General features: G+C 50.3%; 1 protein-coding gene across 1 annotated transcript in view; it reads left to right on the top strand.

Moving 5' to 3' along the window:
* LOC140393920 (synaptotagmin-6-like) overlaps positions 1–25851 on the top strand; it is a 760260-nt gene that overhangs the window by 473020 nt on the left and 261389 nt on the right. The gene's annotated exons all lie outside the window — the stretch shown is intronic.

Here is a 25851-nt window from a genome sequence, read left to right as displayed (position 1 = left end):
TCTGCTGCCTTGCCTGGAATTTAAAACAAAAAGTTTCAGTTAACTTTAAGATGTTGCTTTTTTAAATTGTTGAACTTCTTCTATGGGATGTGGATGGGCATCATTGGCAAGGCCAGTATTTGGTCTTCAAACCCCAAGTGGCTTGGTAGACCATTCCAGAAGGTAGTTGTGGGCCTGGAGTCACGTATAGACCAGATCAGGTAAGACTGGCAGATTTCCTTCCCTTTCAGGCACTATCCATGGAATTGCTACAGTGCAGAAGGAGGCCATTCGGTCCACCCATTCTGCAAAAACCCTCCAAAAGAGCACGCTACCTAGGCCCATTCCCCTGCCCTATCCCCGTAACCCTGCACATTGATCGTGGTCAATCCACCTAACTGTGGGAGGAAACCGGAGCATCCGGAAGAAACCCACACAGACACGGGGAGAACCTGCAAACTCCACACAGTCACCCGGGCTGAAATCAAACCCGGGTCCCTGGTGCTGTGAGGCAGCAGTGTTAACTACTGTGCCACCATGCTGCCCCTTCAGTGAATCAGATGGGTTTTTACAGCAATCAAAGATAGTTTCATGGTTACCATTACTGAGACTAGCTTTCAATTCCAGATTTTTATTAACTGAATTTAAAATTCTACACTGAAGTTTCCCTGATACAAATCCTCACAGACCGGATTTGAACCTGTGCCCCTAGAGTACTAGTCTGGGCATTATGCGTTCAGTGATGTACCACTTTACTATCACCTCCCCTGCCTGGTTACATGGTCAAAAGGGAAATAATGTCTAGGGGAAATGCTCATTTTCTTTTGATGTCCAGCAATGGTAAACTGGTCAAGTGGAGTTGAAGCCAATCAGCGGAGATGGTCTGTGACATAGCACCCACGAGGACCACAGGGAAATCATTGTTGATCTTGCTGTGGGACTCGTGGAGTACGAGCTTCCCAGATAGGTGGCAGAGGCCACCCGCTTGGGGCTCGCAATGTACTGATATAAAAGCTGACCCACAGCAGGGCCTGATTTGTTAGGCAGGTTGGTTCGATGTGGACTGCACTCAATGCAGGGAAGTTAGAAACAGACGTCTAACACAGGAGAAGATCCAACACTGTTTTATTCAAACTAGATGAACTGCTGTACATATTCAGCTGTGGGTCTACACTATACTGATCTGACTAGTGACCTTGTAGTAGCCTGACCAGACTTATTAGCTACCGCATGATGTTTGTGCTTGCTAGCTCGTGGACTCTGACTATCTTAGTAGCTGGGTCCCGAGAGAGCGGGAAACCTAGTGCCCTCTGGCTTTATAGTGGTGGTGTCCTGTCTGGTGATTGGCTGTGCTGTGCTGTATGCTTACTGGTCATCCTATGTGTCAATCACTGCCTGTCTGCATCTCATTATAAACGTGAGTGGATATTATGACAGGGCCTGGTGCGGTTAGTTCTTCCAGCAAGGACTGTATTGGGAGTGATATGCTGCTTTGAGCAGAACTCTGTAAATAGTTTGATAAATTAATGTTTATTTTCCACCGGCATCCTCATTTCATTAAAGTCAATGCCGCTCAGCCTTGGTGATATGATAGAGGAGTTTGGCAGAGCATGCAGCTGACAGAATATCTAAGGCAAACAATCAGTAAGAATGAACAACAACACCACCTCCACAATAGTCCTCAACACCAGGGCCCCGCAAGGCTGCGTACTTAGCCCCCTACTCTACTCCCTGTACACACACGACTGCGTGGCAAAACGTGGTTCCAACTCCATCTACAAGTTTGCTGACGATACGACCATAGTGGGCCGGATCTCAAATAACGACCAGTCAGAATACAGGCAGGAGATAAAGAACCTAGTGGAGTGGTGTAGCGAAAGCAATCTCTCTCTCAATGCTAGCAAAGCTAAAGAGCTGGTCATTGACTTCAGGAAGCAAAGTACTGTACACATACCTGTCAGCATCAACGGGGCCGAGGTGGAGATGGTTAGCAGTTTCACATTCCTAGGGGTGCACGTCTCCAAAAATCTGTCTTGGTCCACCCACATCGACGCTACCACCAAGAAAACATCCTATCGGGCTGCATCACAGCCTGGTATGGCAACTGTTCAGCCAAGGACCGCAAGAAACTTCAGAGAGTCGTGAACACCGCCCAGTCCATCACACAAACCTGCCTCCCATCCATTGACTCCATCTACACCTCCCGCTGCCTGGGGAAAGCGGGCAGCATAATCAAAGATCCCTCCCACCCGGCTTACTCACTCTTCCAACTTCTTCCATCGGGCAGGAGATACAGAAGTCTGAGAACACGCACGGACAGATTCAAAAACAGCTTCTTCCCCACTGTTACCAGACTCCTAAATGACCTTCTTATGGACTGACCTCATTCACACTACACCCTGTATGCTTCATCTGAAGCCAGTGCTTATGTAGTTACATTGTACATTGCCCTATTATGTATTTTCTTTTATTCCCTTTTCTTCCCATGTATTTAATGATCTGTTGAGCTGCTCGCAGAAAAATACTTTTCACTATGCCTCGGTATGCGTGACAATAAACAAATCCAATCCAATCCAATCCAATCTATATTTAAATGATTACAGAAATTTTACTTTTTTTTATAGGATAGAATAGAACAGAATTCTTTACAGTGCCGAATGAGGCCATTCAGCCCATCGGGGCTGCATGGCCCTTGGAAAGTGCACCCTATTTAAGCTTATGCCTCCACCCTTTCCCCGTAACCCCACCTAACCTTTTTTTTTGGACACTAAGAGGCAATTTAGTGTGGCCAATCCACCTAACCTGCACATCTTTGGACTGTGGGAGGAAACCGGAGCATCCGACACAGACTTGGGAAGAATGTGCAAACTCCACACAGGCAGTCACCTGAGGCCAGAATTGAACCTGGGCCACTGGAGCTGTGAGGCAGCCATGCTAACCACTGTGCCACTTTTTAATAAGGGGAAGGACTGAATACTTTGAATAAAATGTACCCACTTTCAACTCCCTTTTTATGTTTTCATGTTTAATGTGGGTCGAGGGGTTAATAACTTTTGAGAGTACAAGGAAATCTGGAGATTTAAAAATGACCAATGGTGCAGTAAATTGGAAGAAATCCTACATATACATATGAAAGGAAATTACTGTGGATGCTGTTGCTAACTTTTGGTTGGCTCTTAAATGTTGCTCATTGTGTCTTTACTTAATTTGCTCTGTTTCTCTGACCTTTGCTCTCGAGTCGCCAGGTACCTTTATGATACCACCACGAGGTTCAAGTTCAAATACTGATCAATACCTCAATACACCAGTTAGTACGTTTCAAATCATAACATATTTATTATACACAGTCAATCACTACTCATGTATAAAACTCTACTTACTAGACTATCTCTAACACTAAAAGGCCTATACTTAGCTTTGGAACTGGCCCATCAGGTCAGGGGAACAAATGGCCTTTCGTTCGATCCTGAGTCTGCAGGATTCAAAGCTGGTATGGATTGGTAGCTAGGAGTGCCTATCGCATAGCGTGCGTTGACTGGAGACTTACTTGGTTGATGCAGCTACTAGGCAGGTCACGATCAAGGGTTGTTTCGAGCTGCTGAGATGACCCTGCCAAGAAGGACGAATTGAACTTGGGGACTCTATTTTATAGTCCCCAGGGGCGTCGCACCATTCGGGGCGGACCTCATACCTGGTTCCAAGTGATTGGATTAAGTTCTGATCACTTGGATCGATTTCTCCAATACTGGAGCTGTTCCCTGATCGCTGGGCGGTTCCTAAGTGGCCGTTGGCCTTCCTTTGTCTTGGCTCCTGCTAGCGCCGAGGGGTCTGGCTTGGCTTTGTTTACCTTAACTGTTTCCAATTGTACCCGGGGATCGCTCATTAATATGTAGATGGTTGTTGCTTTCAGTGCTGTCTGGGTTCCTGCAAGTTCTGATACACAGGAAACTTCGCACCTGCTGTTTTTCCTGCGTTGGCTGAATTTCCCTGCATTCTTAGCGGATCTCCATTTTAAGTCGGGAAGTGGCCAACCCAGGTGGCTACAATGCTGGAATCTGAAACCAAAGAGAAAATGCTGGAAAACCTCAGCAGGTCTGGCAGTATCTGTAGGGAGAGAAAAGAGCTGCTGTTTCGAGTCCAGGTGACCCTTTGTCAAAACTATAGTACAGAGAAAGTGGGAAATGTTTATACTGTGGAGTGAGAATGAAAGATGAGTCATGCCAGCAAACTCATCTGATGCCAGCAAAACTAAAGAGCTGGTCATTGACTTCAGGGAGCAAAGTACTGTACACACACACCCCTGTCAGCATCAACGGGGCTGAGGTGGAGATGGTTAGCAGTTTCAAATTCCTAGGGGTGCACATCTCCAAAAATCTGTCCTGGTCCACCCACGTCGACGCTACCACCAAGAAAGCACAACAGCGCCTTTACTTCCTCAGGAAACTAAGGAAATTCAGCATGTCCACATTAACCCTTACCAACTTTTATAGATGCACCATAGAAAGCATCCTATCGGGCTGCATCACAGCCTGGCATGGCAACTGCTCGGCCAAGGACCGCAAGAAACTTCAGAGAGTCGTGAACACCGCCTGCCTCCCATCCATTGACTCCATCTACACCTCCCGCTGCCTGGGGAAAGCGGGCAGCATAATCAAAGATCCCTCCCACCCGGCTTACTCACTCTTCCAACTTCTTCCATCGGGCAGGAGATACAGAAGTCTGAGAACACGCACGGACAGATTCAAAAACAGCTTCTTCCCCACTGTCACCAGACTCCTAAATGACTCTCTTATGGACTGACGTCATTAACACTACACCCTGTATGCTTCATCCGATGCCAGTGCTTATGTAGTTACATTGTATATGTTGTGTTGCCCTATTATGTATTTTCTTTTATTCCCTTTTCTTCCCATGTATTTAATGATCTGTTGAGCTGCTCGCTGAAAAATACTTTTCACTGTACCTCGGTACACGTGACAATAAACAAATCCAATCCAATCCAATATATAAAGTAAGACAAGAGAGAAAGAAATGGTAAAAGACAGTGAAATGAAATGGGATGAAAACAAATGGGTCGAGGTGGGGTAGAGCTAATCATCTGAAGTTGTTGAATTTGATGTTGAATCTGCAGATACCGTTCCCTCCGAGATAATCTAGTCCACTCCTTCACCATACCTAACTCCTCTCCCATCACCCATGGCACCTTCCCATGCAATCGCAGAAGGTGTAACACTTACCCATTTACCTCTTCCATGCTTAACATCCCAGGCCCAAAACAATCATTGCAGGTTAAGCAGCGTTTCACTTGCACCTCTTTCAATCTGGTCTATTGCATTACCTGCACCCAATATGGTCTCCTCTATATCGGACAGACCAAACACAGACTGGGTGATCGCTTTGCTGAGCACCTTCGGTCTGTGCGCATTCAGGACCCTGACCTTCCCTTTGCTTGCCACTTTAACACAAGACCCTGCTCCCATGCCCACATGTCTGTCCTTAGCCTGCTGCAATGTTCCAGTGAAGCTCATCGTAAACTGGAGGAACAACATCTCATCTTCTGGTTCGGCACACTACAGCCTTCTGGTCTCAACATCGAATTCAACAACTTCAGATGATTAGCTCTACCCCACCTCGACCCATTTGTTTTCATCCCATTTCATTTGAACTGTCTTTTAACATTTCTTTCTCTCTTGTCTTTCTTTATATATATTTAACCCCCCCCCCCATCTTGTCCACCTTTTCTTACCCTTTCTCCCCTTTGCTTCCCCCTTCACCTCCCCCCACATCTACATATGTCACAGTTCACCCTCTGATGTTAGTTTCTCTGCTGTTTGGCTTTTCATACCTTTTGTTCTCTCTTGGGACTGCCATTAACACTCTTTCCCCATGGTGTCTGTGGCTATTAGCACCCCGTTTCCCTGGGTTTCTATGGCTATGACTCACCTTTCATTCTCACTCCACAGTATAAATATTTCCCACTTCCTCTGCTTTGACAAAGGGTCAGCTGGACTCGAAACATTAGCTCTTTTCTCTCCCTACAGATGCTGCCCGACCTGCTGAGATTTTCCAGCATTTTCTCTTTGGATATATAAATATATATGATGGGGCAAACCTATTATAAAAGTTCAGGAGGCCCGAGAAATAAGTTAAACAAGTTTAATAAACCAACACGAAGTAAAGGCCGCAACGTGGCGTACAATCAAATGGTCCCAACCGGAACTACCGATCCTGCCGGTCCCAGTCTGGGCCGGCTTTTATAAGGCGGACTTATGAGCCCCAGCCGGATGGGTCTCCATCCACGAACGGACAAGTTCATATTCCACCAGTCCCACGGGGAGATCAATTGAGGTGTTCCAGTGGGCTTCAAGAGGGTTATTGCACCTATCACAGGCTTGTTGAACATTGGAGGAAATGGATGTATGTTCAAAATCAGCCTCCACACAATTTACCTTTGCCCAAATTAGGAATGATGTACGTTCCAGGAAATTGTTTTACTCACTGGCCTACGGGGCAGGATGTTCCACTGGCTCTTCTTATTTATTATTTAAAGAGCCACAATGAGGGAAAAAAATCAAAATACAGTAAAATCTTTATTATCTGGCGCGTGCAGGAAATGGGTGGTGCCGGTTAATCAGAAATGCCGATTAATTGAGAGTTCCATTTACCAGTGGAATACAACACGCAAGTCCTCAGGAAGTAAAGAACAGCATTTGTATTACTTCTTAACCTTCAACAGTACATTAAAGCATCGATGATAAAATTATACAGTATACATGTACGGGCTACAGATAGCTTTGTGATTCCTTCAAGCTGATGAAATAACAATTGGGTGTTAGGGGAAGATCGGAAATTCTAGTTAATAGGGTTGGTGGGGTGCTGGATAACACAGTTTACTGTGTAGGTAAGTTTAAATATTTTATAACAACTCAGAGGAAGCTGTTGTAAACAAAAATGGATTTATTTACTTATTTACAAGTGTGCGTCATGAAGCATCTCACTCCCCACAATCCTAATTGGGAGGACGTGTTGCATCAGGCCCTGAGTTGGGCCTGCTTTTATATCTTGCTCATTACAGGCCGCAGATGATCTGCTTCTGCCCCTGACCTAGGGGAGCTTGTGCTCCACGGGTCCCATGAGGAGATTGTTTACCCATGGGGGTCATGGCATTTTTGATATCTGCTGTGGTGAGCAGAGTATTCCTTTTGCAAGGATTGACTCCAATCTTTAAGGACTAGTGTCCCAAGCTTTAACTTTTCTTCATTCAAAACACCTGGAATTTATTCAATTGGGTGGCCATTTTTTCACCTTCTGCTACCTCATGCTCTTGTTTGAAACTCAGTACAATTTTCACTTCCCAACAAGCCGGAATCTGCCTGTTTCAACAGTGCCACCTATGGGAACTATATGGAACAGGAACGAGTGTTTGGAAATTTTGGACTTTGAATTCTCAGTCCTCAGTTTGAAATACCAGAATCTGGGATTGGGTTGGTTGTGTGGCTACCAGGCAATTTGGCTAAATTCTTCTTACAGTTCTCTCTCTTTCCCATTTAGCCACCATAGGCCAAAATCAGCAAGTTTGGGGTTAAGCACAGTGAAAAGCTACGGGAGTGGTCTTTTCAGCCTAACTTTACACATTTCTTTGGAAACTTAGTCCAGCAAATTGCCTTGGAGTCCATTGATCTGAATCTCAACGTCTTGTCTGCGAGACTTCCCTGCAAAATGGATGCTACCTGTGGCTGCAGTACTGAGGTGGGACAGCAGGTTGAATGGAGGCCCTGCAGCCTCAGCGATCGGGGCAGCAACTCCAGCAGCAGTAGCTGGCTTCTGAGAGACAAGGGGTACCTGCACAACCATTGCTGCTGATGTTAGTGAGGAACCCTCCCACAGAGGCACAGGAAAGGTACACCAAGAGCCATGTCAGCACTTAGACAACATTAGAACATGTCATTGAAATATTCGTTGTAACTTTGGGAGATGAGTTTGTTCGAAATTTTCTTTGCCCTTACAGTGCTTATCCTACATCTTGGCAGGCTTGAATTTTGCAGGGGTGGCATGGTAGCATAGTGGTTAGCACTGTCGCTTCACAGCTCCAGGGTCCCAGGTTCGATTCCCGGCTTGGGTCACTGTCTGTGTGGAGTCGGCACGTTATCCCAGTGTCTGCGTGGGTTTCCTCCGGGTGCTCGGGTTGGGTGGGGTTACTGGGTTGCGGGGATGGGGTGGAGGTGTGGGCTTGGGTGGGGTACTCTTTCCAAGCGCTGGTGCGGACTCGATGGGCTGAGTGGCCTCCTTCTGCACTGTAAATTCTACGATTCTATGAGATCTTCTATGATGTGGACTTCCAATGGGCAGATCACATTCTGAGTCTCCATGAGGTTGGCCACTCTTTCAGTGGAGGTGATCATCAATGCAAATCTCCTGAGGCATCATGGCACTCATGCTAGAGATGGACTTCTCCATTTTGTGTACGGGATGTGCAGTGCCATTGAATGTTGGCAGAAACACATGACTTTCCAATCGCTGCTCCCTTTTCTTTGGTGGCCCCAGAGGCTCTGCACAGCTGTTTCCAGCAGAGATGGAGTGCCCTGCTCCTCTGAAGGAGACTCTCCACTGCTGTTCCTGTCCCCAACACCTCCTCCAGCTCCCATGTGATGTTCTGCTCACCATGCCAGACCCTACCTCTCCTGAGATGTTGAACCATCAAGTAATGTGCATCTGTGATGGACGAGTCATGGGCAATGCATCCTCAGAATGCTGGATCTCCTCCGAGAGCTCCCCAGGCTTCCCTCCATCTCCTCCATCACAACCCAAAAAGAACTTGTGAGAGGTGAAAGATTTCAGTGCTTGAAAGGAGGTGAAATTGGGTTCCAAGTTAACATAGCGCAGATCATGGCATTTTGAGTCTTGGAGACTTCAATTCACTGTGAGTGATAGTTAGCGCAGATCATGGCATTTCAAGTCTTGGAGACTTCAATTCACTGTGAGTGATAGTTAAATGCCAAGTGGCAATGCTTCATCTAATGCTGTACTCAAGTCTCTCGGATGTCCCCCCACCATTACTTCCACTGCCCTGTCAATCTCAAGGGCTTCCTCCTTCATCATGGCCAAGGTCACTGTATCTATAGATCCACCCCTGGTTTACTGCCTCTCAATGGGTTCTCTTCTCCTGTAATGAGAAAGAGATATGGCTTTTTAAGAGCACTCACACATGAATAAGGACTACTTGAGTGAAGTAGCAGAGAGCACTTATGTGTCCGACAGCCAGCGAGGATGAAAGCAGCTGGAGAGAGAATTAAGTTGATTTTAACTCTTGGGTAGCCATCTAGAGGCCTGGTCTATTTTAAGGGTCAGGCCTCGATGGTCCCAGTGAGCAGACATCATGCTACTGCTCACCAGTTCTGGGACTGTGCAGTGTCAAGTGGCCGGGAGCACAAAAGGAGGGTGGGGGGAGTGGGGAATAGATGACTGCGGAAGTAGTGGGGCCCAGGCAACAGCTGCCCACATTAGCTGTTCCTCATGGCCAGAGGAGAATAATTCTTTACTTGTGTTTTTGGAGTCTCTTCCTCTTATCATCCAGTTCAAATTGATGGAGCGTGCGTTCCTCACACTCTGCCCAATTGTCCCTTAAAGTTTCTTCGGGGTCCTGCGTACATCACTTGTTTGCTGGTAGAAGGTTCACGGCTGAATCAGGCAAATGCTTGGGCTGCCAAGTGGAGGATTCTGCTAAACGTGGCAAAGTGCAGGCCTCATCACTACAACTCTGCTATCAGCCCATTGGCATCAGGCCGATGGAGTTAAAACCAGCTCTAAAATTTTGTGATGGAAGAGATGCAATTCCAGCACATACATTTAAAAAAGAAACAACTCCTCTTGAGTTCAACCAGACTGCAACAAAACGACAATCTTGTACAACATGGTACACGGTGCACAATGGGGACCAGGCCTGTAAAACAGCCTTGGCATCTGAATGATCTGTAACCAGTTTAAACGGTGGTAACAGGTCACTTGTACTTCCCTCCACTCATGCCCTGGCGTCAGAGTATGTGCATCGCGGCCTAATTCTGCCTTTTATTTGATTCCATTGCCAAACTCTGAAAGGATTTGGAGACAGCCGTATTAATGAATCAAACGCTAAAAGCTGCAAACCGATGCAAAAAATTAGATCTTCATCCATCCGAGGGAAAAAAAACAGACCAAAAACAAGATTTGCCCTGACTTTTTTAAAATTCAGGTGTGATCGCTTCAGACTAGATGTCAGCACAATACTTCAGTTTGACACAAGCACAAATCAGATTCTCTGCTGGGAGATCTCATAGCTTTACTACATTGAGCTGCCCCTGTAAAATATTTGTCATCTGGGCACTATTTCCAAGCTCGCTAGTAAAATCTTTTTTTCCCCAATAAACCTTTCAAGCGTTGTGCAACTGGAAGTAAGACACACTCAATTGATGAAACTTATTTTAATTTTAATAAAATCATTTACTCCGCCTTCCTGCAGGACACAATTTCCTTTCATGGGCAGATGTGGTTTGAGTGACAGCCTCTTCTCAGAGCTAACCCTAGTGTCGCATCTCCACTTTGAAGGATGCTTCAGCAGGGCAGAAATAATCCACACTTGGTTTGCCCATTCCCTATTGTATTCCAAGGTAATAGAAGCTGAGATTGAGCCTTGGGGCCTCTGGGATATTCCAAGAGTGATCGATGAAGCTAATCATCATCAAAAGATCTGAAGCATGGGGTTGAATGATGATGTTACACATTGGTAAACCACAGGGCAGTTCCTCACACATCAAGCTCTTATTTTTGATTCTGCGACAGAACAAGTCGAGATGCAACCTGAGTTGGGTAAGAGAGGAAGGAATTTGACAGCGTCGAACGCAATCAAATGAATGGAACATGGAATTGGGAACATTTCTTCTATTTTTATTGGATAAGTGTAGGGAGTGATATGTCTCCAAGGCAGTTGAGACACGGATCAGCCATCATCTGACTTGGGGCAAAATTCTCCGTAATCGGCGCGATGTCCGCCGACCGGCGCAAATCAGTCCGGCATCGCGTCGCCCCAAAGGTGCAGAATCCTCCGCATCGTGAGCGGCCGAGCCATAACCTTGAGGGGTTAGGCCCGCGCCGGACTGATTTCCGCCCCGCCAGCTGGAAAAGCCTTTGGTGCCCCGCCAGCTGGCGCAGAAATGACATTGCCGGGCGGCGCATGCGCGAGAGCGTTAGCGGCCGCTCACGGCATCCCCGCGCATGCGCAGTGGAGAGGGTCTCTTCCGCCTCCGCCATGGTGGAGACCATGGAGAAGGCGGAAGGAAAAGAGTGCCCCCACGGCACAGGCCCGCCCGCGGATCGGTGGGCCCCGATCGCGGGCCAGGCCACCGTGTGGGCACCCCCCGGGGCCAGATCGCCCCGCGCCCCCCCCAGGACGCCGGAGCCCGCCCGCGCCGCCTTGTCCCACCAGTAAGAGAGGTGGTTTAATCCACGCCGGTGGGACAGGCATTCCAGCAGCGGGACTTCGGCCCATCCGGGCCGGAGAATCGCCGGGGGGGGGGCCCGCCAACCGGCGCGGCGCGATTCCCACCCCCGCCGAATCTCCGGTGCCCGAGTATTCGCCAACCGGCGGGGGCGGGATTCACGCCAGCCCCCGGCAATTCTCTGATCCGGCGGGGGGTCGGAGAATCTCGCCCCAGAAGCTTTGCTCAGAGAGCAGTTAGAATATGGAACTCACTTCCACATAGACTGGTTCAGGTAAATTACACCACAGCATGTAAAGGGGAGCTAGATAAAGGCATGAAGGGGAAAGGATGAGAAGGATAGACTGATAATGTTCAATGAAGAGGGGCCTTGGGTGCAGCGTCAACACCAGCATAGACCAGTTGTTTCTGTGAACCGTCAGCGAGAACGACAATGCAGGCGGAAAATACAGCGAGAATCGGAAAACACAGGTGAGATTGTGTTTTCCGATTTTCCAGGCCCCTTGCCAGTGGCATAACGAGAATCCCTCCACGGAAGGCCAGGAACCTCATTTAAATACATTTATAATTTCATTAGTGAGCCCCCTTCTTGCTGAATATTCAGCCATTGCCTGCAGCCCTGTAAGTTACTGCCGCTCTGAACCTCTGTGCCAGTGGCTTGTTTCATGGCAGCATAAGGCGACCTGTGCGGCATTTCCCAGTCAGCAGCACAGAAGTGCATAAGGGAGGTCATGGATGCGCTGTTTACGAGTGCCAACATGTCATCAACTTGGATTGGGACCAGGCAAGTCAGGACACCAGGACCATGGGCTTCGCCCAAATAGCGGACACGCCGCAGGTGCAGGGTACCATCGGCTGCACCCACGTACCTCTGCGTTCGTTATGGAGGCATCGATCACCATTTTTGAACCACAAGAAAATACCACAATGTCAATTTCCAGTTTGTCTGTGACTACACAATGTACATCGTGCAGGTCTGTGCCCATTTCCTGGGGAGCACTTTCCTGCATCGTCAATGTGGGAGTAGAGAGAGACTTGTGTTGCCATTCTCACACGGCACAGGGAGGAAGCCACAGAGTTTGCGTGGGGGGGGGGGGTTTGCGGAGCATGGCACCATGACATGACAGGATGGAGGCACTTTAGGGTGATCAAAGTGATTTCTAATATCAGCTAGTTATTACAATAGTGTATTTTCTCTACTAATGCCAAGGTTCGCTGGTGCCCACTCCGTGCCTATCTTTTCTTAATCCCCTTCACCGCAGCCCCCCCCCCCCCTCCCCCCGCTACATCTAGGTGTATCCCCAGGATCTACAGCTGAGGTTGAGGTGGCCTGCTGACTTCCATGCCTTGTTGCCTGAGATGACCTTGACGGGCATCCCCTGGGGGGCGGGGTGGGGGGGGGGGGTGCCTTGAGGGTCCCAGCCTGCTGTCAGGCAGCAGTGCTGTCCTTCTCTGTGTTCAGAGCTGGAGGTATATCGCTCAGAGGGAGGAGGGTGTCGGATGGGCTAGATGTCCCCAAAGTTTACATGAGTGGAAGGCTCTGGGCTGTGGTGCTGCCGATCCACTTCCCTTTGGGTTCCTTGGCTCCTCCATGAGATAGAGGGGCACCCGGAGTGACATCCAGAAGCCCTGCTGTCCTCTGGCACTGATACTCACGAGTTCCCACTAGTGCACCATGCAGTTGAAGACCTGCACCATGAAACTCATGCTCTCAGCCAAGGACGTCCTGAGTTGAACCATGGAGCGGACATCTCCTGCCGTAAAGTGCACGTCCTGTGCCAAGATTTCCACTGTGGGCGTCACTCTGGCAGTGTTTGCCTCGTTGCTTTGGACTGATGGCACCATCTCCTCGGACAGGAGCTGACGGGACTTCTCCAGTCATCTTGCAGTCTTAGGAAGGTTGTTGTCATCCCTTCCTGATGCTTGCGACTCTGCCTTTACACTTCCAGCAGCTCTGGGATAACCGGACACCGGGTACGTCATCAGCCAGGGTCTCAGCAGTGTCTTGAGGACCGGCATCCCTTTGAGTGCCGGATCCCTGCCTCCGGCTGCTATGGATCGTCAGGTGTGAGGTGATCACCAGTGAGTGACCCAGAAACCCGCCTACCAATTAATCCCACCGAGGTGTGAGTATCTGCACTTGTGGAGGATGTGGGTGACACCTGTGAAGCTCGTCTCCGAGATACCTCCCCCTGAGATGCTCAGGTCTGTGGTGTCCAGGGGCCAGGGGCAAGGCCCGGGCTGGTCTGCTGATTGACCTGCAATGGAAGGGAGATGGCATTAGCACAGGACAGCTGAACTTATAGAAGAAAGGTCACTCATGTGAGGCTTGTGCCGTGGCTGGATGTGTTGAGGTTCTTTGGCCCTGACCTCGCCTTGTGCAGAGGAGCGGTCCTGCTCCTCCCCAGCCAGCTCAAGAGCTCGTTCTTCAAAGAGGTTAAGGTCTTGAGTTCCGGAATCAGTCTGGCTGGCTGTGCTCGGGTTTGTCTTGCAATTAACCAGATGGCGAGAGTGGAGGAAGAAATCGTGCCATGTCAGAAGTCTGACATGTGTCGAAGGTGAGTGGGAGTAGGCATTTGAGGGATCCGGAGCTACGAGAGGGGATTGACAGGGGATGGTGAGAGAGGTGGTGACAATACTGTGACTCCGCGAGGTGGGTGGGTGTGAGATCACCATAGAGGTGTAGGGGGGTGTTTTAAAGGGTGCTAAGGGAGTCATGAGGAGGCAGACTTACCCTGACTGCACGAAGAAGGTAATATATCTTCTTACAACACTGCAGCTCTGTCCTCTTTTGGAGTGAGCTTGCAAAAATGGCAGTCACCGCCTCTCAGGTGGGCTGGGTCACTTTACTGAACACATCTGCCTAATTGTGGGTAGATAGTTTCCAGCCTCTGCTCGATCTCATCGAAACGTTTCCTGGGAGACTCCTCTGTAAAACGTGGCACTGTCTTTCCGGCAGCCATACCCCCGATTGGACTTGGAATGGTGGGGAGGTGTTTAAAAGTTTTACACTGGTGACAGAGGGGACGAATCTCTTGTTTCAGGATGAAATGCTCCCACCAGAGGGAGATCCCGTGCACCCTCTTCCATCCCTGCCACCCCAAGGCTATGAAAACTCTGCCCTATAATATTGATGCAACTTATCTTAATGATAAGTGTGGTGGATCGAGGAAATACATCACACTTGCCATGTTTAATCTGAAGGTTTAAGGTCCTTCATCTAAATTCCTCTCCACTTTGTCCGCTGAAGTTGTGGTTTGCTGCTTTGTTTTCTGAATTGGCATGTTTTGGTTGACGCAGCAATGTGCCTGAATATAGCCCTTCCTATTGCACTGAAAACAAAATAACTCCCTGCAGTGACACGATTCCAGGGGGTGATCTCCCGTGTACCAATAACAGTCAACTTGACTTCTGGGCTGATGGCCCAATTTCTTCCCTGGCCACTGACTACGATCCTTTTTTCTGAAAATTTAGGGTATCCAATTATTTCTTTCCAATTGAGGGGCAATTTAGCATGGCCAATCCAGCTAACCTGCTCGTCTTTGGATTGTGTGGGTGAGACCCAGGCAGACATGGGGAGAATATGCAAACTCCACACAGTGACCCAGGGTCGGGATTGAACCCAGGTCCTCGGTGTCGTGAGGTAGCAGTTCTAACCACTGCGCCACCATGCCGCCCCAACTACTGTTCCTGGGATTGTGACTGAACTTCCTCTGTCCCGGTCGACCAGGAAGTGTGCCTGCTCGCCATGCCGCCCCACTACTAGTTCACCTCGCCCTCTTGCACACTTTGAAGCTGTGATGCATTCATCTCAGTGCACTCAGTTGCCTCGGGTAATCTTCGTCTCAGCCAGAAGCTTCTTTTGCAGTTATGTTGTTAATACCGCATACTAAACAATCACGCAGCATATCACCAAGTGCTGCACCAAACACACAATGCTCAGCCATTTGCCTGAGTCTGGCAACAAAGGTGGAAATTGTTTCTCCTGGGCCCCTGACAGCTAAGTTGAATTTGTAACGCTGCAGTATGATCTAGGGTCTGGGGTTGGAATGCTTCCTGACCAACTACACCAACTGGTCAAATGACTTTGTGTCAGGAACTTCCACAGACATCAGATTTCTTGTAAGGTTGTTGGCTCAAAAATGGTGAATAGGATAACTTCCTGTTTATCCTCCCCCGTTATTTTATTTGCCGTGAAGAAGTAATGAAGCCGTTCAAAATATTGGCTCCGGTTTTCAGTCCCCTAGTGGGCATTTTTCACTCACTGTGCTCTGGTCTCATTGACGCTTTCTGACTCTGTGCTCATCTTGGTGGCTTCTCCCTTCCCCCTTGAATGACTGCAGCTTGTGATCGATCCAGTTCGGACATGTCACCAATGTGGTGGTTTGAGGCAATTCCAGGTAGACGTCAGTTTTGTAAGGGCCACGAAGAATCCAGCACGAGTTTTAAGGATACAAAATAATAAAGTTTATTTACTATAACAATATATACATAACAGTAGCAGTAACTTCCCTTGCTACCTTCTCCTTCCTGCTGGTTCCGGAACTGGCCAGCTTATTTATACTAGGAGTTTCTCCGCCCCCCTCATTGGGGAAGTTCATACACCCATAGGATTGTGGGATAGTCATTAGTCCCCAGCCAATCGTAAGTAGGCAGGTTATAACATCCCTCCCCCCCAAAGTCCAAGGAATCCACCGAAGACCCTGGCGAAGGAAGGCGTCGAACTCGTTTGGCCGCAGGCCGGACGCCATTTGCACGCGGCACTGGATCAGGCGGCGTGTAACGAGACGGAGACCGGCGCTTCCGTGATGAACGGCGCGGTTGTACATCCACGGCCTGTGGACCCGAGGATTCCCCCTCTGATGCATCCTGTGTCTCCATCTCGGAGTCAGAGTCTGCTGCCTCCGTCATGTCAGCGTCTCTATCTCCATTCGGTCCCGTAACGACCTGCGCAGGCTTCAAGTGAGGCACCAGTGGAAGATTTTGAGGACTACCTTCCCTTGTCTCTGGTTTTTGCGGCTGTTGAAACGAGCTCCGGGGGCGGGGAATCTTTTGAGGGGATGATCTTCTGGACCGGACGTGGTCTACATGTTTTCGCTGGAGACGACCCTGGGCTTGCACTTGGTAAGATATAGGGCCCGTTTGGCGAAAGATTACACCAGGAACCCATTGGGCACCACCAGCAAAATTCCGCACGAATACTGGGTCACCGGGCGCAAACTGCCGAATCGGACGATGCCGAGACAATCCCTGTCCCTGCCGTTCTTGTGTGCGGCGTACTTTTGCGCCAATGTCCGGGAAGACCATACTAAGGCGAGTGCGAAGTCTTCGGCCCAATCGGAGTTCTGCGGGAGCTACCCCAGTCACTGCATGGGGGGTGGTCCTGTACGTAAACAAAAAGCGAGCCAGTCTCGTGTCCATTGATCCGGAAGACTGCTTCTTTAGGCCTCTTTTGAATGTTTGCACTGCACGCTCTGCCAACCCATTTGAAGCCGGGTGGTAAGGGGCAGTGCGGATATGGCGGATGCCGTTCATCTTTGTAAACCGAGCAAACTCCTCACTCGTGAATGGAGTGCCATTATCCGTGACCAGCACCTCGGGGAGGCCATGCGTACTAAATGATAAACGCATCTTTTCAATTGTTGCGCAGGACGTTGTCCCCTGCATCTTATGCACCTCCAGCCATTTGGACTGGGCGTCAATTAGTAGAAGGAACATGGATCCCTGAAAAGGGCCTGCAAAATCTGCATGTAAGCGTGCCCAAGGCCGCCCTGGCCATTCCCAGTGATGTAGGGGCGCGGCCGGCGGAAGCTTCTGATGCTCCTGGCAAATGGAGCAGTTTTGGGCCACCTTCTCAATGTCGGTGTCGAGGCCTGGCCACCAGACATAACTCCGGGCCAACATTTTCATCTTGGTCACGCCCGGATGCCCATTGTGCAAGTCTGATAATATCAGCTCCTGGCCTTTTTCCGGGACAATCACACGCGTCCCCCACAAGAGGATGCCGACTTCCACGCTGAACTCTGACAGCTTGGAGGAAAATGCCCGCAACTCGCCTGGGAGCTGTCTATGCTGCCCACCATACAGGACTATGTGCCGAACCTTTGACAAGACTGGCTCCGTCTGGGTCCACTCACGGATCTGTGATGCCGTGACAGGCAAGGTGTCCATAAAATTTAGGGTTGCAACCACCTCACCGGTCGTGGGGGTCGACATGGGGCCGGTCGATAAAGGCAATCGGCTCAGTGCGTCGGCATTTGCTATCTGCGTACCTGGTTTGTGCTCCAGAGAATACTCATATGCAGCAAGCAACAAAGCCCAGCGCTGGATCCGTGCAGAAGCAATGGGCGGTATTGGCTTATCCTCTCTGAAAAGTCCCAGCAGGGGCTTATGATCTGTCACGATAGTGAAATGGCGTCCGTACACATACTGGTGGAAGCGTTTCACCGCGAAAACCACTGCCAGGCCCTCCTTCTCGATCTGCGCGTACTTTTTCTCCACTGCAGTCAATGTGCGGGAGGCGAAAGCTATCGGTCGCTCGGCCCCGTTCTCCATCTTGTGGGACAGGACAGCCCCAATACCATACGGGGATGCATCACATGTGACGAGTAAAGGCTTTCCCGGATCATAGTGGGTTAGTAACCCAGACGACGACAATTGTTGCTTTACCCGCCGGAAAGCGGTTTCTTGCGGCTGACCCCAAACCCAGGTGTGATTTTTCTTTAACAGCAGGTGCAAGGGGGCCAGCGTAGTTGCCAGATTGGGGAGGAACTTCCCGTAATAGTTTACGAGACCGAGAAAAGAACGAAGATGCGAAGTGTCAGTCGGGGTGGGGGCATGTTGAATTGCACGCACCTTCTCTGCGACGGGGTGCAGACCCTCGCGTTCCACCCGATAACCTAGGTAGACTACTTCTTTTGCCTGAAATACGCACTTTGTGTGACGTAAACGGACTCCAGCCTCCGAAAGGCGTCTAAGGACAGCCTCCAGATTTTCCAAATGCTCTTGCTCCGACGTCCCTGTAATCAACACGTCATCTAGGCAGACAGCCACACGTGGTAAACCTCTCAAAATGCCCTCCATAACACGTTGAAAAATTGCGCAGGCAGAGGATACTCCAAAGGGCAACCGTGTATATTCATACAGGCCCCGGTGTGTGTTAATTGTTACATATGGTCGGGAGGCAGGGTCCAGCTCCAACTGCAGGTAGGCGTGACTCATATCTAATTTTGTGAATGAGAGTCCACCTGCAAGTTTCGCGTAGAGATCCTCTATGCGAGGCATTGGGTATCGGTCGAGTCGGGAAACTATATTCACTGTAAGTTTATAGTCGCCACACAAGCGAACTGTGGCATCTGGCTTCATTATTGGTACAATTGGTGCTGCCCAGTCAGCAAAACGGACGGGCCTGATAATACCCAAACTCTCCAAACGAGTGAGCTCCCCTTCTACCTTCTCGAGCAAAGCGTAAGGCACTGGGCGCGCCCGGAAATAGCGCGGCGTGGCTCCTGGTTCTACTTGGATACGGGCTACGGCCCCTTTTATTTTCCCCAAACCAGGCTGGAATACCTCTGGGTATCATCCTAGCACCTCAGTCAACCCTCCAGAAACTGTTTGGAGGATGTGCTGCCATTGCAACCGCAAATGGCGCAACCAGTCCCGACCCAACAGGCTGGGCCCATGGCCACGCACTACGATAAGTGGGAAACGCCCCTCCTGGCATCCATAGACAACAGGGGTCATTGTAGTTCCTGCAATGTCCAGTGGTTCCCCCGTGTAGGTGGCCAACCTGGCCTGTGAGTCAGTTAATGTAAGGGTCTGTATACCCTGCTTGATGCAGTCGAATGTCCTCTGGGCGATCACGGAGACCGCTGCGCCAGTATCCAACTCCATCTCCAGCGGGTGGCCATTGACCCGTACTGTCACCTTAATGGGGGCCACACGGGGAGCTGCCACACAATGCAGCTGCAGGCAGTCGTCCTCCGTCTCCACGTCCTCAGGAGTGGTCGCCGCAGGTTCATCCACATGGAAGGTACGGCCCCTGGGCTGGTCCCAGTTACGGCCCCTGGGCTGGTCCCAGTTTCGGTCGGAACGACGGCGCCTCTGGCGTCCCCAGGATCGCCGTCTGCGACAGGGTCGGCGCCTACAAGTCTGACACGGACATGGCTCCTCATCCATTGGCTCTGGAGAAGGCTCCCTTCGGGGAGGAATGTCCGATGGCCACTGGCGTCGGTCCGGTCGTTGCCTCGCCCAAGGTACCGCAGGAGTGCGGGGGGACTTTTTGGGCGGAAAGGGTTGTGCCCTAAGGCATGCACTTCCATTCCCTGTAGCTCCTGTACTCCTCGCTCTGCGCTCTCTCGGGACAAGACTATTTGTATTGCCTGTTTAAAAGTCAATGTTGGCTCCGCTAACAACTTTCTCTGGGTGGCCGCATTGTTAATACCGCAAACCAAACGGTCGCGTAACATTTCTGACAAGGTCTCACCATAGTCACAGTATTCTGCAATCCCGCGTAGCCGGGATAAAAAAATCGGCAAGGGATTCTCCAGGGGTCCTCTCAGCGGTATTAAACCGGTAACGCTGGACTATCGTGGACGGGGTTGGGTTAAAGTGTTGCCCCACTATATTCACAAATTCGTCAAACGTTTTGGTGTCCGGCACAGCTGGGTACGTAAGGCTCCTAATCACCCCAAACGTATGCGGCCCGCAGGCGGTGAGCAATATGACCACCTGGCGCTCGTTTTCAGTGATATTGTTTGCCCGGAAATAGTAACGCATCCGTTGTGTGTACTGGTTCCAGCTTTCCAGGGCAGCATCAAAAACATCCCAACGTCTGTACAGAGGCATGGTATAATAGGAAACAACTTCCAACCTGTATCCAACAAAAAATCCAGGGAGGTGGCTTCAGCAGTGTAGACAGCTATTCACTTTTACCTTCGTCGCCAGTTTTGTAAGGGCCACGAAGAATCCAGCACGAGTTTTAAGGATACAAAATAATAAAGTTTATTTACTATAACAATATATACATAACAGTAGCAGTAACTTCCCTTGCTACCTTCTCCTTCCTGCTGGTTCCGGAACTGGCCAGCTTATTTATACTAGGAGTTTCTCCGCCCCCCTCATTGGGGAAGTTCATACACCCATAGGATTGTGGGATAGTCATTAGTCCCCAGCCAATCGTAAGTAGGCAGGTTATAACATCCCTCCCCCCCAAAGTCCAAGGAATCCACCGAAGACCCTGGCGAAGGAAGGCGTCGAACTCGTTTGGCCGCAGGCCGGACGCCATTTGCACGCGGCACTGGATCAGGCGGCGTGTAACGAGACGGAGACCGGCGCTTCCGTGATGAACGGCGCGGTTGTACATCCACGGCCTGTGGACCCGAGGATTCCCCCTCTGATGCATCCTGTGTCTCCATCTCGGAGTCAGAGTCTGCTGCCTCCGTCATGTCAGCGTCTCTATCTCCATTCGGTCCCGTAACGACCTGCGCAGGCTTCAAGTGAGGCACCAGTGGAAGATTTTGAGGACTACCTTCCCTTGTCTCTGGTTTTTGCGGCTGTTGAAACGAGCTCCGGGGGCGGGGAATCTTTTGAGGGGATGATCTTCTGGACCGGACGTGGTCTACATGTTTTCGCTGGAGACGACCCTGGGCTTGCACTTGGTAAGATATAGGGCCCGTTTGGCGAAAGATTACACCAGGAACCCATTGGGCACCACCAGCAAAATTCCGCACGAATACTGGGTCACCGGGCGCAAACTGCCGAATCGGACGATGCCGAGACAATCCCTGTCCCTGCCGTTCTTGTGTGCGGCGTACTTTTGCGCCAATGTCCGGGAAGACCATACTAAGGCGAGTGCGAAGTCTTCGGCCCAATCGGAGTTCTGCGGGAGCTACCCCAGTCACTGCATGGGGGGTGGTCCTGTACGTAAACAAAAAGCGAGCCAGTCTCGTGTCCATTGATCCGGAAGACTGCTTCTTTAGGCCTCTTTTGAATGTTTGCACTGCACGCTCTGCCAACCCATTTGAAGCCGGGTGGTAAGGGGCAGTGCGGATATGGCGGATGCCGTTCATCTTTGTAAACCGAGCAAACTCCTCACTCGTGAATGGAGTGCCATTATCCGTGACCAGCACCTCGGGGAGGCCATGCGTACTAAATGATAAACGCATCTTTTCAATTGTTGCGCAGGACGTTGTCCCCTGCATCTTATGCACCTCCAGCCATTTGGACTGGGCGTCAATTAGTAGAAGGAACATGGATCCCTGAAAAGGGCCTGCAAAATCTGCATGTAAGCGTGCCCAAGGCCGCCCTGGCCATTCCCAGTGATGTAGGGGCGCGGCCGGCGGAAGCTTCTGATGCTCCTGGCAAATGGAGCAGTTTTGGGCCACCTTCTCAATGTCGGTGTCGAGGCCTGGCCACCAGACATAACTCCGGGCCAACATTTTCATCTTGGTCACGCCCGGATGCCCATTGTGCAAGTCTGATAATATCAGCTCCTGGCCTTTTTCCGGGACAATCACACGCGTCCCCCACAAGAGGATGCCGACTTCCACGCTGAACTCTGACAGCTTGGAGGAAAATGCCCGCAACTCGCCTGGGAGCTGTCTATGCTGCCCACCATACAGGACTATGTGCCGAACCTTTGACAAGACTGGCTCCGTCTGGGTCCACTCACGGATCTGTGATGCCGTGACAGGCAAGGTGTCCATAAAATTTAGGGTTGCAACCACCTCACCGGTCGTGGGGGTCGACATGGGGCCGGTCGATAAAGGCAATCGGCTCAGTGCGTCGGCATTTGCTATCTGCGTACCTGGTTTGTGCTCCAGAGAATACTCATATGCAGCAAGCAACAAAGCCCAGCGCTGGATCCGTGCAGAAGCAATGGGCGGTATTGGCTTATCCTCTCTGAAAAGTCCCAGCAGGGGCTTATGATCTGTCACGATAGTGAAATGGCGTCCGTACACATACTGGTGGAAGCGTTTCACCGCGAAAACCACTGCCAGGCCCTCCTTCTCGATCTGCGCGTACTTTTTCTCCACTGCAGTCAATGTGCGGGAGGCGAAAGCTATCGGTCGCTCGGCCCCGTTCTCCATCTTGTGGGACAGGACAGCCCCAATACCATACGGGGATGCATCACATGTGACGAGTAAAGGCTTTCCCGGATCATAGTGGGTTAGTAACCCAGACGACGACAATTGTTGCTTTACCCGCCGGAAAGCGGTTTCTTGCGGCTGACCCCAAACCCAGGTGTGATTTTTCTTTAGCAGCAGGTGCAAGGGGGCCAGCGTAGTTGCCAGATTGGGGAGGAACTTCCCGTAATAGTTTACGAGACCGAGAAAAGAACGAAGATGCGAAGTGTCAGTCGGGGTGGGGGCATGTTGAATTGCACGCACCTTCTCTGCGACGGGGTGCAGACCCTCGCGTTCCACCCGATAACCTAGGTAGACTACTTCTTTTGCCTGAAATACGCACTTTGTGTGACGTAAACGGACTCCAGCCTCCGAAAGGCGTCTAAGGACAGCCTCCAGATTTTCCAAATGCTCTTGCTCCGACGTCCCTGTAATCAACACGTCATCTAGGCAGACAGCCACACGTGGTAAACCTCTCAAAATGCCCTCCATAACACGTTGAAAAATTGCGCAGGCAGAGGATACTCCAAAGGGCAACCGTGTATATTCATACAGGCCCCGGTGTGTGTTAATTGTTACATATGGTCGGGAGGCAGGGTCCAGCTCCAACTGCAGGTAGGCGTGACTCATATCTAATTTTGTGAATGAGAGTCCACCTGCAAGTTTCGCGTAGAGATCCTCTATGCGAGGCATTGGGTATCGGTCGAGTCGGGAAACTATATTCACTGTAAGTTTATAGTCGCCACACAAGCGAACTGTGGCATCTGGCTTCATTATTGGTACAATTGGTGCTGCCCAGTCAGCAAAACGGACGGGCCTGATAATACCCAAACTCTCCAAACGAGTGAGCTCCCCTTCTACCTTCTCGAGCAAAGCGTAAGGCACTGGGCGCGCCCGGAAATAGCGCGGCGTGGCTCCTGGTTCTACTTGGATACGGGCTACGGCCCCTTTTATTTTCCCCAAACCAGGCTGGAATACCTCTGGGTATCATCCTAGCACCTCAGTCAACCCTCCAGAAACTGTTTGGAGGATGTGCTGCCATTGCAACCGCAAATGGCGCAACCAGTCCCGACCCAACAGGCTGGGCCCATGGCCACGCACTACGATAAGTGGGAAACGCCCCTCCTGGCATCCATAGACAACAGGGGTCATTGTAGTTCCTGCAATGTCCAGTGGTTCCCCCGTGTAGGTGGCCAACCTGGCCTGTGAGTCAGTTAATGTAAGGGTCTGTATACCCTGCTTGATGCAGTCGAATGTCCTCTGGGCGATCACGGAGACCGCTGCGCCAGTATCCAACTCCATCTCCAGCGGGTGGCCATTGACCCGTACTGTCACCTTAATGGGGGCCACACGGGGAGCTGCCACACAATGCAGCTGCAGGCAGTCGTCCTCCGTCTCCACGTCCTCAGGAGTGGTCGCCGCAGGTTCATCCACATGGAAGGTACGGCCCCTGGGCTGGTCCCAGTTACGGCCCCTGGGCTGGTCCCAGTTTCGGTCGGAACGACGGCGCCTCTGGCGTCCCCAGGATCGCCGTCTGCGACAGGGTCGGCGCCTACAAGTCTGACACGGACATGGCTCCTCATCCATTGGCTCTGGAGAAGGCTCCCTTCGGGGAGGAATGTCCGATGGCCACTGGCGTCGGTCCGGTCGTTGCCTCGCCCAAGGTACCGCAGGAGTGCGGGGGGACTTTTTGGGCGGAAAGGGTTGTGCCCTAAGGCATGCACTTCCATTCCCTGTAGCTCCTGTACTCCTCGCTCTGCGCTCTCTCGGGACAAGACTATTTGTATTGCCTGTTTAAAAGTCAATGTTGGCTCCGCTAACAACTTTCTCTGGGTGGCCGCATTGTTAATACCGCAAACCAAACGGTCGCGTAACATTTCTGACAAGGTCTCACCATAGTCACAGTATTCTGCAATCCCGCGTAGCCGGGATAAAAAAATCGGCAAGGGATTCTCCAGGGGTCCTCTCAGCGGTATTAAACCGGTAACGCTGGACTATCGTGGACGGGGTTGGGTTAAAGTGTTGCCCCACTATATTCACAAATTCGTCAAACGTTTTGGTGTCCGGCACAGCTGGGTACGTAAGGCTCCTAATCACCCCAAACGTATGCGGCCCGCAGGCGGTGAGCAATATGACCACCTGGCGCTCGTTTTCAGTGATATTGTTTGCCCGGAAATAGTAACGCATCCGTTGTGTGTACTGGTTCCAGCTTTCCAGGGCAGCATCAAAAACATCCCAACGTCTGTACAGAGGCATGGTATAATAGGAAACAACTTCCAACCTGTATCCAACAAAAAATCCAGGGAGGTGGCTTCAGCAGTGTAGACAGCTATTCACTTTTACCTTCGTCGCCAGTTTTGTAAGGGCCACGAAGAATCCAGCACGAGTTTTAAGGATACAAAATAATAACGTTTATTTACTATAACAATATATACATAACAGTAGCAGTAACTTCCCTTGCTACCTTCTCCTTCCTGCTGGTTCCGGAACTGGCCAGCTTATTTATACTAGGAGTTTCTCCGCCCCCTCATTGGGGAAGTTCATACTCCCATAGGATTGTGGGATAGTCATTAGTCCCCAGCCAATTGTAAGTAGGCAGGTTATGACAGTCAGTAAGGAAGAAAAAGTGTTTATTGGCAACTAACAAAGGTAGATAGGCCCAGAGCTTCTATATAGGTGTTCACACTCTGGCTCCCGGCTCACTCTGACCAGAAACCGCTCCCGGAGCCCTGTGCTTTTCCCTCATTGATCGGGGGTTCACGCGTTCCCACACAATAGGCCCCGAGCCAGTCACACGACTGCGAGGCACATTCCTTGCAGGAGTCGCACTACCACAATAATAAGCAAAACAAAGCATTTATTCATATTTTTTGCTGGAGTTCCTGGAGAACGAGATTTCAAGCAAGTGACGTTTAAGTTGTTAAAATGTGACATATGTGGCTCCTGAGATCAGTCTTTCAACTATCATATTGTCAGGGATAGTGCCCATGCTCCCAGATTAGATGCCCCACCTCATAGTGCCCAGTAGCCTGTTCTTCCCCCAATATCTCTACCTTTCTCTTGTATATTATCCTGCCCTCTGTCTGTGTTACTGATTGGTGTTCAGTACATCCAATATCCAGTTTCCCTGCAGTGATAAAGGTTTGTTTTGTTATCCAACCACATACTACAAGATCCCTGTGCTTCCTTGTAAAATGACAATGCCATCTCACATTATCCAGTCAGTGATTTAGCTTGGAAAAGAAACATCTAATTGAAAGAATTTGAGGGGGTAC

The sequence above is a fragment of the Scyliorhinus torazame genome, chromosome 17 (assembly GCF_047496885.1).
Source record: "Scyliorhinus torazame isolate Kashiwa2021f chromosome 17, sScyTor2.1, whole genome shotgun sequence".
NCBI lineage: Eukaryota > Metazoa > Chordata > Chondrichthyes > Carcharhiniformes > Scyliorhinidae > Scyliorhinus > Scyliorhinus torazame.
Note: the sequence above shows the minus strand (reverse complement) of the source record. Positions and strands in the feature narration are given on the sequence as shown.